Here is a 14,825-nt window from a genome sequence, read left to right as displayed (position 1 = left end):
GGGGGCCGGTGCCTCTTGCGGGCGGACCAGCCCCTGGCCCCTCAGCTCGCCTTGCCACAGGCAGGGAGCGGTCCCAGCCTGCCCCAGCAAGGTGCCCGTGCTGCAGGACTCCAGCCTTTCCCACAGATCCCAGTTTGCCAGGTAGCAGCAGTACAAACAGGTGAAAAATAAAACCAGCACCAACCTCAGCTCGTGCTTGACTGTGGCTGCTTTGTCAGTTTCTCCTTAGGGATGAGGGCTCCACTTTGCCTGCAGCAGATCCCTCCCTGACCCTCAGGAACATCAGCACCAGCAGGGCTCAGAGCCTCAGCCCTTTGCCAGCTTTGCCCTGGAGGCACCTGGGGCTCGACCTCTGCTCACAGGAGCTCCAGTGTTGCACACAGGGCTGTGTTCATGGGCTTCCTTCACTACGTGACCTTCACCTCCCATTTTTGAGGCTATAGCTACAGAATTTAAATTTAAGTTAATCCTTTGGCACCATCAGGCTCAAGACTTCCAGCCTGAAGACTAATGAGCTGCATTAAGATTAAATCCCATCAAGAATACCAATGACTTTTCTCCTCAGTGCTCATTCAGATCCGTCCAAAATCTCTATCACAGTGCCGTGGGTCACACTGCTCAGGATCAAGGGGCTCACTGCTGCTGAGAAGCCTGATGGAGCTGGACTCATGCTGAGCAAGAGGGAGGGCCAGGTGGCCTCAGGAGGCCTCTTCCAAATTATGTTTCCCTGTGATTCTGACATCAAAAGCCACCCCATGGAAATAACAAACTGAAAACTAGCTCCACCATAGATGGAGCTTCTGTCTGCTGCTGCTGTTTTTGTGTATAATGTGGTCACAAACAGCATTTTATTCTGTACCTGTCATATCAAGAATAAAAGTTATAGATAAAATGCACAAGGCAAGAGCAATTTTCGTAAAGTCTTTGTCAAAAATGAAGAACTGTGACTCTCCCATCTCTCTTACAGAAGTCCATGGGAACTGTAAGCCCAGCCATACTCACCACAGACCACGTGGGCAGAAACACCCAAAATCCATGACCATTTTTGAAACATTAGCTGCACGAAAGCAGCTTTAAATAGAAATGAAGATACAAAGCTACACAACGTGCAGGTATCACACAGCTGAACCAAAACCCTCCATCTGCCTCATGAAGATTGTCTCGGGATTTGGGTGCAGATTTCTGCCTGAGCTTTGCGCCCCTGAGCCCTCTCAAACATGCAGTTTAAACACTCCAGTAATCTCCAGTCTTTCAGAGTTAATGATCAGATGTAACTTTGAAGCTGCTGAACTTGTGAACCAGGATGTGTTGGGAAAGGCTGAGGCATGTAAAGATCAGCCCTTTCTCAGGAGGAGAGTGTTAGCTGGGGCGACTGGGAGGGTTTACGTTTGGTGGGATTTTGCTGACAGGGGCGATGCCACGGCCCTGGTCACCCTGGACAGCCTCCCTGCTTCAGGGAGCTCAAGCAGCTTCTCCCCCTTTGCTCTCCCCATGCTCACACAGTGCTGCGGAACCAGCAGTCGGCATAAACCCGTGGCTGCTGCATTCTGCTCTGTGGGGTTGGAGGTTTTTAGGTTGTTTCCATTCAAATGAGACGAAACCCATTCATTCATTACAATCTTCCTGCAAAGCACCCTGCAGCTACTCACCCAAACCAAGTTAACCATCACCTTGTGCAGCCGGAGGTGCCGTGCCCCAGGGAGCCCAGAACCCAAGCCTGGGAGGGGCAAGCCAGGGCCACCTCTGCTAGCCCCGCTTGGCCATGCCCAGAGCCACCTCCTGCTGCCAGCCTGCAGCGTGCCCAGCCAGGACAAACCTCGGATTATTTTGCCCCTCACTCCTCCTAGGCCCAGCAAACATTCCCCAAGTGAGTTCAATTTTACAAGCTGTTAGGATACTACCCGGTATGAAAACGCGAGCAGAGCAATTCTAATGCGACGCGTGATGCGTGAAAACTCCTTTCTAAGAGAAATACATTTGAAAACTGCGCCGCTTTCCTGAAGGCATTTTCTTCCCATTTCTCCGTTACATACTTACAGATTAATGGAGCGATATTTTTAATTGTTAAAACTTTCCAGAGCCGCGCTTGACCGGACGCGTTCCCGCCCCGCTCCCGCAGCGCGGATGGCGCGGTCAACAGCGGCACCGGCCGGCCAGCAGCGGGATGGACCGGCCAGCAGCGGGATGGACCAGGGCTAACAGCGGGATGGACCGGCCAGCCGCGGGATGGACCGGCCAGCTGCGGGATGGACCGGGCAGCAGCGGGATGGACCGGCCAGCAGCGGGATGGACCAGGGCTAACAGCGGGATGGACCGGCCAGCCGCGGGATGGACCGGCCAGCTGCGGGATGGACCGGGCAGCAGCGGGATGGACCGGCCAGCAGCGGGATGGACCAGGGCTAACAGCGGGATGGACCGGCCAGCCGCGGGATGGACCGGCCAGCTGCGGGATGGACCGGGCAGCAGCGGGATGGACCGGCCAGCAGCGGGATGGACCAGGGCTAACAGCGGGATGGACCGGCCAGCCGCGGGATGGACCGGCCAGCTGCGGGATGGACCGGGCAGCAGCGGGATGGACCGGCCAGCAGCGGGATGGACCAGGGCTAACAGCGGGATGGACCGGCCAGCCGCGGGATGGACCGGCCAGCTGCGGGATGGACCGGGCAGCAGCGGGATGGACCGGCCAGCAGCGGGATGGACCAGGGCTAACAGCGGGATGGACCGGCCAGCAGCGGGATGGGCCAACAGCAGGATGGACCGGCCAACAGCAGGATGGACCGGCCAACAGCGGGACACCCGGGGCGCCCGGGGAGCTCAGGTGTGCCCGTGTGTGCACACACAGCAGTAGTGTGTGTGTAAGCATCCAAATGTGTGTGTGTGTGTGTAATTTATGTACATGTACAGCCGTGTGCGGATGCACACGCGTGTGTATATGTTTACACGCATGTATATACACGTACAGAATTCAAACGCGTTTATACACCCATTTCTGTTTATGCACACGCAGGTAGGTTTGTACGGAGACACGCATCCTGCCGTGTGCACATGCACACACACGAAGATACGTGTTTACCCACGAGCATTCTGAGGGGAGAGGCAAGCTGGCAGCGGCTCCTGCTCGCCCGCAGCAGCTGCGCACCCTGCGGCCACCGCGGGGAGCCGGCGCCCCGCAGCAGCCCCGGGAGCACCGGGGAGGGACCGAGGGACGGAGGGACGGGGGCAGGGACGGAGGCAGGCGGCTGCTGAGCCCGCAGGAAGCCGTGCTGCTGGGGAGCCCGATGCCGGGGGGACGTGTCCCACCCCCGCAGGGCAGCTCTGCCAAGAGTGGAGGTGTTTGAAGCCCTGTAATGCCCGCACTCAGCTGCTGCTCCAGCTGCCGTGTAATACCAAAGTGCTCTCCTCATTTAGTTGCCCTCTGGTGTCCCCATAAGCGAGCTGACATAGGTGACAGGTGGGAATGGAAATATGAGCCGTGATGATTAGCCCAGTGCTCATTTAGAAATGCTGATTTGTCCCTGCCCTGTGTGATGTGTCCCCACACCCCTCGTCCAGAGGCTGGAACACCCAAGCCTGGCTCAAGGCAGGAGGCTGCAGCCAGGCTTTGACAAGCCCAGCACCCCAGAAAGCTTCTGCTGCATCCTGCAAACCTGTCTGTGCTCTGTCCTGCGGGACAGAGCAAGAATATCAGCCTGCCATGCCTGCCTGGATAGTGCCAAAGGCACGCAGGCAAGGCTCTAGAGGCCTTTGGAAAATTATCTCCCTGAGAGTGGCTAATACCTTTGACCCTGCAAAACAGGAAAAGGTGCAAAACTAAGGATTTGGGAGGGGGTGGGACCAGCACAACGACCTGGGCTGGAGTGAGTTGAACAACCTCCTGGAGGCCTCCTGCTAGAGCAAGGTAAGCCTTCAAAGTTCAGCTTCTCCTCACCTATCATGATAAAACACACGCTTTTAAGTACAAAGCACAGCAGAATATCAGGACTGACCATTTGCAGTTGCATTTCCTACAGCCAGCCTCCAACAATAGCAGGTTTCTGCTGCATCTCTTGTCTGGACAGACCAAAGGCTGCCCTCTGAAGTGTCTCATCTGTTTTAGAAGCAGGAGATCCCTATACCCAATATAAAACACTTACAGTCCAGACAGCCTTTAGCACTTTAAAAAAGTTTTAGATCATCTGCACAATGTTGAATTTTTATGGAGTAAGGGAAGGAGAATTTTTCCCTTACATTTTGCTTTTAGCATTGCCAAAGAACTTTCACGCCCTGATTTTTTGAGTCACTTGATTAGTGGCACAAGACGCACCGCATGGTCCCAGCGTATGACACGGCATTCTAAGGCACAGAGCTGTGGCCCTGTGTGTCCCCAGCTGATGGCTCTGCACAGACACCCTGCCACTGTGGTGGCCGTGGGACTGACGGGGTAGCTCTGCCCCGGCTGGATTCCATGGCTGAAGGCAGAGCACGGCTCTGCCTTAGGGCTGCAGTTCATTACAGCATCTTGTGACAGCCCTCATTTCTTGTGCCTCTTACCTGAGTTCTCCCCAGGACCCAAGGACTGCCCAGCCACACCCAGAGCGCTGCCATCAGCCTCTGGAAGGGGCTGAGCTCCAGCGTGGCTCACAGCCAAACCCATCTGGTGAGATCTAGTGAAAGACACTGGGAGTGCTCCCCAACATTTTGCATGTGCACCCAGCCAGCCCACAGCCCAGCTACAGGCAGAAGGTCTGTCATGAGGACTGGTGCTGGTGAGCACCAGTAACCACACAGGTTAAAGAGCCTCCAGGGCTTGTAGTAATTGTTAAATATATTACTTTTACCAGCAATTCTGTTCCTGGAAGTGCCCAGAGTCACCCAGACCGCCTGCATGCTGCACCCACTCATTCACCCACACGGTTGTCCCATCGTGGAGACAAGGGCTAGGTCAGGAGGAGCCATCAGGACAGAAGGAGCTGTCAGGTGGAACGTGGGTGCTGGCAGTGGGGAGACAGTGGGTGCCCTGCTCGCTTTGCCCTGTCAGGTCAGGGTCACCCAAGGGAGTGGGACAGGGAATGAAGAGGTGGGCATCTCAGCCAGCCCCAGCCGTGCCTCGGTCTGCAGGATGCTGGTGGCAGCCCCGACACTGCTCGGGAAGAGTTCATCAGAGACTGCCCGACACCCTCAGCTTTGCTGCAGCCATCTGTGCACAGAAAGGCCACACCAGCCCTCAGCTAAAGACAGTGCCGTGGCCAGTAACTGTGGCAGTGAGCACCCTGGCTGCCGTGGTCACCAGCCATTTTCACAGGCCGTGGAGCCTGCAGTGGAAAAACAACTCGAAAGCAGCAAATGAAAGCATGCCTGAGCAATAGCTGTAGCCTGCAGGAGCACGCAGAGGACCGGACATGCTGGAGACGTCGTGCAGAGCTGTGCTGGTTTCGCTCTGATCAGATGAGGATGAGGCTGGTTTTTGCAATTTGTGGTAACAGCATTTTGCAAGCATGACAAAAATGTGTGGTAACCCCCGGGCGGACTGGGGCAGCCTCTGCACACAGACCATGCGACGTGAGGTTTGGCAGAGTCAGGCCAAGGGCTGCAACTGCCCCACGCCTGTCCCTGTGCTCCCTGGGCACAGGGTGAGCCCTGCCACCCACACCAGCCTTTGGCCACCCCCTTGGCTGCTGGGCTTCCTCTGGGACCTGCTCCTGGGGTTCCGCAGTGCTGCCATGGGGTGACCTGTACCACGAGTACCCCGGTCCCCTGGGGCATGGCTGTGGCTCAGCTGTGGGCAGAGCCCTGGAGCCAGGCCAGCAAGAAACCCCAGAGGCTGGTGGGGCTGAGTGCTGCGAAGCAAAGGGCACAGCCACAAGCCGGGGACAAGCCCCGCTAGCAGTGCCGAGCCTTGCAGTGGGTGAGCAAAACAGTAGAAAAAAATCAGTTTGCTTTGGCAGCAAAATTCCTGCCTGTGAACTGGTTTGTGCTAATGAAATCACTACAGTGGGGCAGTGAAGTGCTCATTTGTCCCATGCGTTTGCTTTGCTTGGGAGAACCCAACACTGAAGTACCCTTCACCTCCCCTTTTATTAACTTCCAAAATACACGTTGCACCTGGACTAACTGAGGACGCCACCATGCCATGGAGAGTGGACACATGTCCTGCCCTAGCTCCAGCTGCTGAGGGACTCATCCAAAAGAAAACTGAGGTGCCATTATTTTGAAGGAGTAAACAGGACAATGCCAGAGGCAAGTCACCATGACCCAGAGCCGAGGCGTGGCTTGATTGATTTAGCTCTCCTCCCTTAAACAGTTTATTTTGCTAACCAAGAAAGCTTTGCAGAAAACAGATCTGGTCACAGTAACTTGCTATGCTGCTGACACAGGATGCTCACATTTGGTACAGCTCTTACTTGGTGTTCCATTTTGACTGAGAACCAGAATGACACAAAAGGTCACACAGCACAAAAAACCAGTGGCAAAACATGGCCGACTCATAGCTCTGAAAGCCAAACCTAAGCCATGAACCAGCATCAGGGAGACACTTTGTCAGACAACGATTTTTTCTTGTCTCTTCGAAATGTCACATTTTCAATCAATGAGCTGGATGAAGCAACCCTAATTTACACAGAATCCAGGTCCTGACTCCAGAACCGGGCACACTGGACAGGCAGTAAATGTTACGGGAAGTCTAGTCAGACACACAGACACTGAGCTGAATTTGAAAGGAAATACTGTGTTTGGGAGGTCCTTTTTACGACTGCATATACTTTCTCAGTCTATGGTGAGATGATTAGAGGCTCCTCTCACAGGTGAGAAGCCATAAACCATGAGAAGTAAAAGGTACCTTGAAACCACCACCAGATCTATGAGCACGGCCCTTGCCTGAAGGGGACCCACGACACACACACCACAAACACCCTTTGGCGAGACACAGTCAAGCCCCACTGGCAAAGGCAGCTGGACAGCTGAGCCATGGGCTGCAGCTCCCATGCAGTAATTTTTTGCAGTAATTAGCTAAAGCAGCTTTGTGACTTTACTCCTCAAAACAGCTTCAGCTATCCCAGAGGAGCAAGGAGGCAAGAAAGGTCAAGCACTGCCTAAGCAAGACTTGGACAGCTCTGGGCGTCCTTTCCTTCTCTTTGTGACAAATAAGGATGACCAAAGCTGGGCAGGAAACCAGTGCTGTTTCCCAGCAGACCTCAGAAATAACTGCTCTTGGGCTTCTTTTTTGTTTGGTAGTTCTCTCCATGTTATCTCCTTGAGAAGTCTCCAGGACAGTTCGGAGGCTTCAGATAAGATTATGGGCAATTATGAAGGGAAGAAAGAGCTCATCTCCTGGTATCTTTTTGGACAAACAATCCAAGGCAGACAAGGTTTAGCAACATCTCTGGGATCACAGGGTTTAAGGTCCCCATAACACATTCTGACGCTGTGAACCCAAAACAGTTTCCTGGCGTGGCAATGTCTTATCTGCTCCAGCCTCTCGCTCCTGCTGGCTGGGCCCACCAGCCAACCTTTTCATGGCAACCTATCCACAAAATGCTGAAGGGATGATGTGGTTTCTTCACCTTTTGCCGTTTTTTTGAGTTGTGAGCAGCTATCAGCTGGGAGTCCAGGGTGTACCTGGGGCTCTGTGTGTCCCCAGCACAACCAGCACAAGCCCTGCCTGGCCCCCTGTGACCCTTGTGCTTTGCAGAACCCCAGTTCAGCCACTCACCAGCAGGCCACCGAACGAGTCGAGTTCTCTGCCTGAGAGGAGCCGTCTCCTGCAGAGGAGCTGCCATTGCCAGCGTCCCCTTTTATTTGCTTTACTGACACTGCAGCCCACCCCACACACCTGGCGACACCAAGGCAAAAAACAAAAAGAAGGTAAAACTTCTGAGCCCACGCAACAAGACCTTTATATAGCCAAGGGGATGAGGTTTTTCACTCCCTTCCTATTTTCCACTTAAGGAGTAAACAGGAAAACCAACCTGGGCTGGTAGCTAACTTGGGAGCACACAGTGTTTTGTTGTGTGCCTCCCCGTGATGCTCCCCGCCCTCTCCTGCTGTGCCATGGCCAGCAGCATGGCACTGGGTCCAACACCCCGTGTTCCCTAAGTTTCCCTTGGAGAAGCCAACGGCCCGTGGCCACTCCTGAACAGGAATGGGGACACCCAGAGCTAGTGCTGGGTGTGTGGGGCTGGTCTGCATCTGTGCTGATGGTGGGCAAAGCACAGGCAGGAGCAGGGGCGCTGCACCACAGCCGCTCGCAGGGTGGGCACTGTCACCCCCTGTGCCACTGGGAGCACGTTCCCGTGCCCTTCCCTTGGGGCACCGTGCCCCAGCATGCTGGGGCCTCACTCTGCCACAGCACGGGGGCTGGGAGAGAGCTCTGGAGGTCAGGCTGAGGAGCGGCAGGACACGGGCATAGTTCAGTGTACACAGAAGCAGACATCAGGAAACGGCAAGAGAGAAACAAATAAGCAGCAGTGCCGGCAACAAATGAACCCGTAACTGTGGCTGGTCCTCAGGCCCTAAGAGGTGCAGCAGGTCTCTGACCCACTCAGCAAGACAGCCCATGTGAAAGCAGTGAGCCCAGCAGAACGAACTCTGGTAGTAATACGATGGCTTAAGTCATGGTCATGAAGCTGGGACAACATGGAGGGGGAAGTTTCTTCAAATACCAAATAGGAAAGTTGCATAACCACTGCCCAGATCCTTCAAACTGGGCCTGATGTCCCCCTCCAAAATTAGGATGACTTCCCCTTGCATCAGTTTCCAGCTGAATGTGTGTCACAGAGCAACCCGGGGGTTGTGGACTCCATCCACAGGGTGCACTGGGATGGACGCTATGGAAGGAGGGTGTCCCCCCTGCCACAGCTCAGCAGCCTCCAGGAAGTTGCACATGCTTGAGGGACTGGAAAAGCAACTCGAAAACCATTGTTTGCAAGGCTAATCACAGCAGCCAGCTTTGCAGCTCCTTCAGTGAGCTCACACGCTGGTAACCAGAGGGCCAAAGCTGGGGGATGCCTCCTGTGGGTACTGGGCTGCCTGACGTGAGGCTGGGCAAGGCACTGTGCTTTACCTCTCCTGGGCCTCTCCTTCTCCTCTCAGGCCACCTGGGACAGCAGCAGGAAAGCTTCAAGAGGCTTTGTCAACAAGGCTACAGTGAGAGTTTAGGTTTGGCTATTTTTGATCCCCTTTCGAAAGGACAGTGAAAAGCAAGGCAAACAGAACCGAGGCGCAGGCACAAGAGCTCACTGCGTACAAACAGGCGCTTGCCCAGTGCAAAGAGGTCTGTGAGAGTGATGCTGGCACCCCCATGCAGCTGGACACAGGCTCGATTATGGAATTAAAAGGCCACCCTGGTCAGTGTTGCTCATTCCCAGGCACCGTTCATGTGCATGAATCACTCTCCTTCCCTTTCACTCATTAATCACTCCAAAATCAATAAGGCCACATAAGTTTTTCATGTATCAGCCATTAGTGTGACCTTGTGTCTATCTCTGTAGAGGGTATGAAATAAAAGCATTTGAGATCAAAGCAATGGGCACTAAATTTACGCAGCCCTGGGGCCGGTGGAGCCCGCTGATTTACCGCTGCTGAGCTCACACCACGGTTGTTTTGGTTCCCGAGAGCCCCGAGCAGCTACACTGCCCTTGTTGTCCTCTAGGGACACAGCAGGCAGGAGGGGACTGCTCTGAAAGGACTTTCTTTAGGATTTATTTCCTTAAGAACAGGAACTGCTTTGTTGTCCAGGAGCAAGTGTCCACACCACACTCAGGGATGAGCAGATGCATCTCCTTCCCCAGGCACTCACTCTGGTGGGATCACACCCAGAGCTGCTGTGTCCCCCTCCCATGGCCCCTGCCCTGCTGCCACCCTTCACCTGAGCCTTTGGCACTCTGCTGCTGCTGAAAAACACCTCACACAGCAAAACCTGCTGGAGAACCACTACCACTGGGAAGGGGGACCAGAAGGACCAAAGTCATTCACCAGGAATGGGGCACGGTAAACTCAGCCTGCTGCAACCCTTGGACCACAGGCTGAAGCCCCCTCCAGCTGATAAGGCAGCCACAGGAGCCAGACCACCTACCTGTTTTCTGAATGCATTTATTCCTTTTGGGACTAAGACACCAAGAGCCACGCAGTGCTGCTGGCAATTACCATCACTATCGATCACTTCTGCATCCAGCTTTCTGGGTCAGGCCTGCTCTAATTTTCATAGAGGCAGGCAAAAGGCCAGTGAACCAGGAAACCACAGTGCTCAGAGATGCCTCAGGGGCACAGTGACAGGTCAGCCAGGTCCACAAAACCCAAACACCTTCCAAATGCCAAGTGCCAGAGGCAGATATGCCGCTGTCCCACATGGCCCACTGATGAGCCCACACCAAACCCCTCATCAGCCCGTCACAGCCCTCCTAATTATCTCTGGCTAACACTGCAGCACACGCCACAAAAATATTTGCCCAAGGAAAGAAAGTGGTTTACTTCTCAGAAAAAAAATGGGTCTTTGAGCTAAGTGTGGACGTGGGAGGGTAGGTTAGGACACTGCAATGTGAAGCTCTTGTAATAGCAGGAGACACACAACATGGACCTAAACAGTTTCAAGACTTCCCAAAGGCTGAAATCAGAAATAACCATGCCTACTGGAGACAGCCCTTAATCACAGATTGTTTGGATTTTAATTTAAAATCACCTCCTGTTCACATTTCCCCAGCTTCACATGCAGGGACTATACCAGGTCCCAGCTATCCAAAGCCTCTCTCATGAGTGCCGTGGTCCTGGCAGAGGCACAGGGGCCAGCTGGGCCTTGCAGGCTGGCTTTCATCTCCCATTCAGCCATGCTCCCTACAACACTGGAATCTACCTACCTGGCGCAGTCAAACCACCCTTCACCACACCAAAGGCACCCAGCAGGCACGCTGCCTTCGTGCCCTCCCTGCTAGGTGAGGTACCTCCTCGCTGTGCCCCTTCAGCTCCCTCGCTCCCCACCGGACAGCAGTGGGTATTTTTGCTGGAACTCAGCCCTGTCACACCAGAATGGCCATGCTCAGGCTGCTGCTCTCATCACTCAGCCTGTACTGGCTGCTTCTCCCAGTGACATCCAAGCAGTGACTGCTTTCCAGGGCAGCTGTGGTGGTCCCCGCTCTGTGTCAGGCTGGCACATCGTGTGCCACCCACAGGCACAACCCCTTTGGCTTTGCCTGGAGCATCTCGCCTTCCACAGGGTGGGGAAGACAGACACAGACCGCTGGCCCCAGCTGCCATTCCCAGGGCAATCCCACTATACACGCAGTTCAGGTTTGCTGCACATATGCAGCCTGTGGCAGATTTGGGGCTCATTTGGGGCTCAATGGCACACAGCTCTCCGGCTCAGCAAGCAAGCAGCCCTGCCCCACTGCTTTGTGCTGCTCTCCCTGCAGCAAGAGCTCCCTCAAAGCCTTCAGCAGCCTGAGCACTCATGTCCCAACAGCCCCTGTGGCACCATGATGGGTTTCTGGGGGGTTTTGGTGCTTGATAGGCATCAGCTCACAGAAGTAAACATACCCAAGCTGCACTAGCAAAAATTCCCCAAAGATTATCTAGGGGATTTTATTCAAGGGTGATTCTGGTTTAATCTTGCAGCTGGGCTTGCTGTGAACCTTTGGACTAGAGCACGTACAAGCAACTCCACCTGCCTGGCTGACTACATTAGGATATTGTTATAAAAAATGTCACTTTGACATTTATAATAAAACGTGCGAGTTGAATGCTGAAGGATGGCACAGGGCCAGCGCTGGGCAGCCATGGGGGAGGACAGGCTTCCCCTGCCTGTGCCAGTGCAGCTCACCCTGGGACAGGCAGCCCCTGCCCACCTCTGCTGGCACACAGGTGTGGTGGCACTGGAGGGGAGGATGCCCTCGTGGCTGAACAGGCGAGCAAGGATTGCTCTGCCCACACTGACACGCTCCAGTGTGGCCACGACAGCCACAAGCACAGCCCGTGGTGCTGCAGCCAGGCTCCTGCCCTGTCCCAGCAACGAGCACAGCACCTACAGCAACACTAACCAAATGAGGAAAGGGGGCTTGTGTTTTCCTCCCTCATGCTGCTTTTTGCTCTTTTCCTCTGCCTTTTGAAATTGCAGATGAGAAGAGTAAATATTGGAAGGTTATCCTTTGTATCTCATGATCAGATCACAAGCTAGCATGTGACTCGGGAGGGAAAAACAAGTCTTTCCAGCAGATGTCAAGGCAGCAAGCCGGCTCTGCTGACTGCTGTACCTTGCTGTCTGCAGCCAAAGTCAATTCCTGGTGCATCCTTGAGGTACAGAACCTCATGATTCATCAGGAATTTATTCTAATTAAAGAAAACCCAGATGACTTTCATTTTGGCTTGCCTATTTAGCAACTCTGAATGCAATGTGTATGTAAGGATAAACAGCAGCCTTCAGCCACTGTTTTGTAAACAGGCTCCAGCTCAGAAGAGCAAGAGCAGTTTGGAGCCACCCTGTAAGTCATGTGCTGGGGGACTTAGCAAAAACCTCCCACTGGGCAAAGGGACTGGTCAAACAGGAGCCCAGCTCTGATAGCCTGCAAAACGGCCTACGATGTGCTCTGAAGGCTGGGCAGGCACCGGGAAGCAGTCGCTCTCTGGGAGCAGGGAAGCATCTCTCCGTAAGGGATGGACGGGGTCTGGGGGTACATGAGCTCGCTGCCCTCCCTCTTGCCCGCCCGCAGAGGTGGGGCTGGGTGCTGCCTGTGCCGCAGCACACACAGGAGCACCGGGGAGCAGGGCCCTTCCCCGCACGAGCACAGGGATGCTGCTCCCGCACCTCGTGGCAGCGGCCCCGTCACATGATGGGTCAGCAGTTCGTGGGAACTCAAAGGCTGAAAGCTTAAAAAAAAACAAGTTACTTTCGCCAATTCCTTCCCCACAGGAAATAAGAATTGGAGCTGAGCTTTAGCAATTTGGGTTTGACCAGATTTATATCGCCGGGGGCCCACGGTGGGTTTGTCTCGCCGAGCTCCTGACCGAGCATCCAGCCACAAAACCCAGCAGGGAAAGGACTAGGAGAAGGGAGGGAAGGGTAGAGACAGGCAGGTGATGATCAAAGGGGGTGGCTGTAGCTGTCCTGGAGCCCCACATCGGGACGACTCTGCGTGGAGAAGAAAGCGTCTCACAGACCTTCCCATCGCCACGAGGCCGCACGAGGAGCCAGCACACCAGATATTCCCACGCTCGCTGTCCTCATGCCCCGGCTCAGCCAGAAAAGCTGGTCCCAGTGCATGGGACCGGACAGTGGAACAAGGAAAGGCTTTTGCCCTTCCCTTGCCCAGGCTCCATGGACAATCAGAAGCTATTTTTAACCTGGCTCTTTCTTTTCCCCTGCAGAGGCGCTTGAATGGCTCTCTGCTCGCACACGGAAGCACAGGGAGCACGGACGTCATTCTCTCATTGTGATGGGAAAGGTTATCGGGTATGAAACAGAAGTGAAATCATCCGCTGGCAGTCCTGGGACCAAAATAGCTGCCTGCTTCCAGCACTGACGTTATCACAGAGGAAGGAAGGCTCCGGATACAGGCTGTCCTGCTCCAGGGCTCACGTACCGACCCTGCAGCGAGCCAGCACCAGGGCTGGCTGTGAGCAGAAGCAAAATGAGGCACCCTTGCCAAGGCAGATTAAAGATAACTTAGTGCATGAGGTCCCAAAGTTGCCATCACTGCCAAGCAGCCACAGAGCCTCCCATGAGCATCACTCAGCGACAGCCCGGCAAAGAAGCTCATCTGCTTCATGTTAACGTCCAGGGCTAGAGCCCTCCTAGGGACAGCACGGCGTGGGGAGAGCTGTGGCAGATGGACAATCCTAACAGAGGACTCTGCAAGCTGCGGGCCCTGCTGCCAGCAGCCTGGGGGCTGTGGTGCCCTGCCTGCCCCTGTCTGCGGAGCTGGGTCTGCACAGGGACATGGTCAGCAAAGGCAAGGCTTGGCTATCAGCTCACTAAAAGCATCTTTGCTGTTGTGCTTAGCTGGGCTTTTTTTGTTACAGTTTTTTCCTCTTGCAGAGATAGATTAAATCCAAGAAGTGGCACAGCCACAAAGCCACGTGTATCCATCAGGCCTCTCTCGACAGAGGCACTTAGGTGTTTCTCAGCTGAGACTTGTCACAAAACAGTGGCTTTCTGAAAGCAGAGGTTGCTGTCAGCCCACAGGGCTCCAGCACGGGGCTGCCCAGCGTCACCCTGGCCCCCAGCATGTCCCTGTCCGACTGCAGGGCTGCCCCTGCCCTCTCCCTTCCTTGCCTCCTGCCTTTTTGCAGCCACTCCCATCAGGACATCTGCAAGAAATGCCGGGAACGCACCCAGGTCCGGGGGAATCCTGCTGCCACTGCTTCCAGGAATCTCCTGCCCCTCATGTGCCAAGAGAACCAAGGAACATGAAACCTAGGGGTAAATTTGACTTTCCTGAACGCTTACCAAAATTATCCAAGGCATTTTCCCAATAAGCTGAACACTCCACCGCCTGCCAACCCCAGATTCTTCTCAGAGATTTAAGACTCTTCCTCATTCGAATTGCAGTAATGAACTAATACTTTGAGTGCCTCCAGCTGCCAGCAGCTGCCTTAGACTTAATTGCACCCAGGAGCCTTTCCCAGGAGCCGCAGAACCATCCAGCCCAACCCAGGCAGCAGGAGCAGCCCACAATACTGCAGATGCTGGTTCCTGCAGACCCAAGCAGGTCAGGAAACGCGAGCCAGCGCTGTCGGTACGGGCGCTGGCAGGGATGGCAGAGCCGCCAGCGCAGGCTCCAGCGCGGCTTTCCTGGCTTTGTTGACGGGTAAAGCTTTATCACTGTTAAAACACCATTTGTTGCTGTGACTTCTTTCTGCCTCTC

General features: G+C 54.7%; 1 long non-coding RNA gene across 1 annotated transcript; it reads left to right on the top strand.

Moving 5' to 3' along the window:
- Positions 1-8: 8 nt before the first annotated feature.
- LOC108448740 lies at positions 9-9,495 on the top strand. Its single transcript, XR_001864746.1, has 2 exons — positions 9-141; positions 219-9,495. It is a non-coding gene; the product is annotated as an uncharacterized LOC108448740 (long non-coding RNA).
- The last annotated feature ends 5,330 nt before the right edge of the window (positions 9,496-14,825 follow it).

This window comes from Corvus brachyrhynchos, unplaced genomic scaffold (assembly GCF_000691975.1).
Source record: "Corvus brachyrhynchos isolate BGI_N302 unplaced genomic scaffold, ASM69197v1 scaffold97, whole genome shotgun sequence".
Taxonomy (NCBI): domain Eukaryota; kingdom Metazoa; phylum Chordata; class Aves; order Passeriformes; family Corvidae; genus Corvus; species Corvus brachyrhynchos.
The sequence above is the reverse complement of the archived record's forward strand: the minus strand, read 5'-3'. Positions and strand labels throughout refer to the sequence as shown.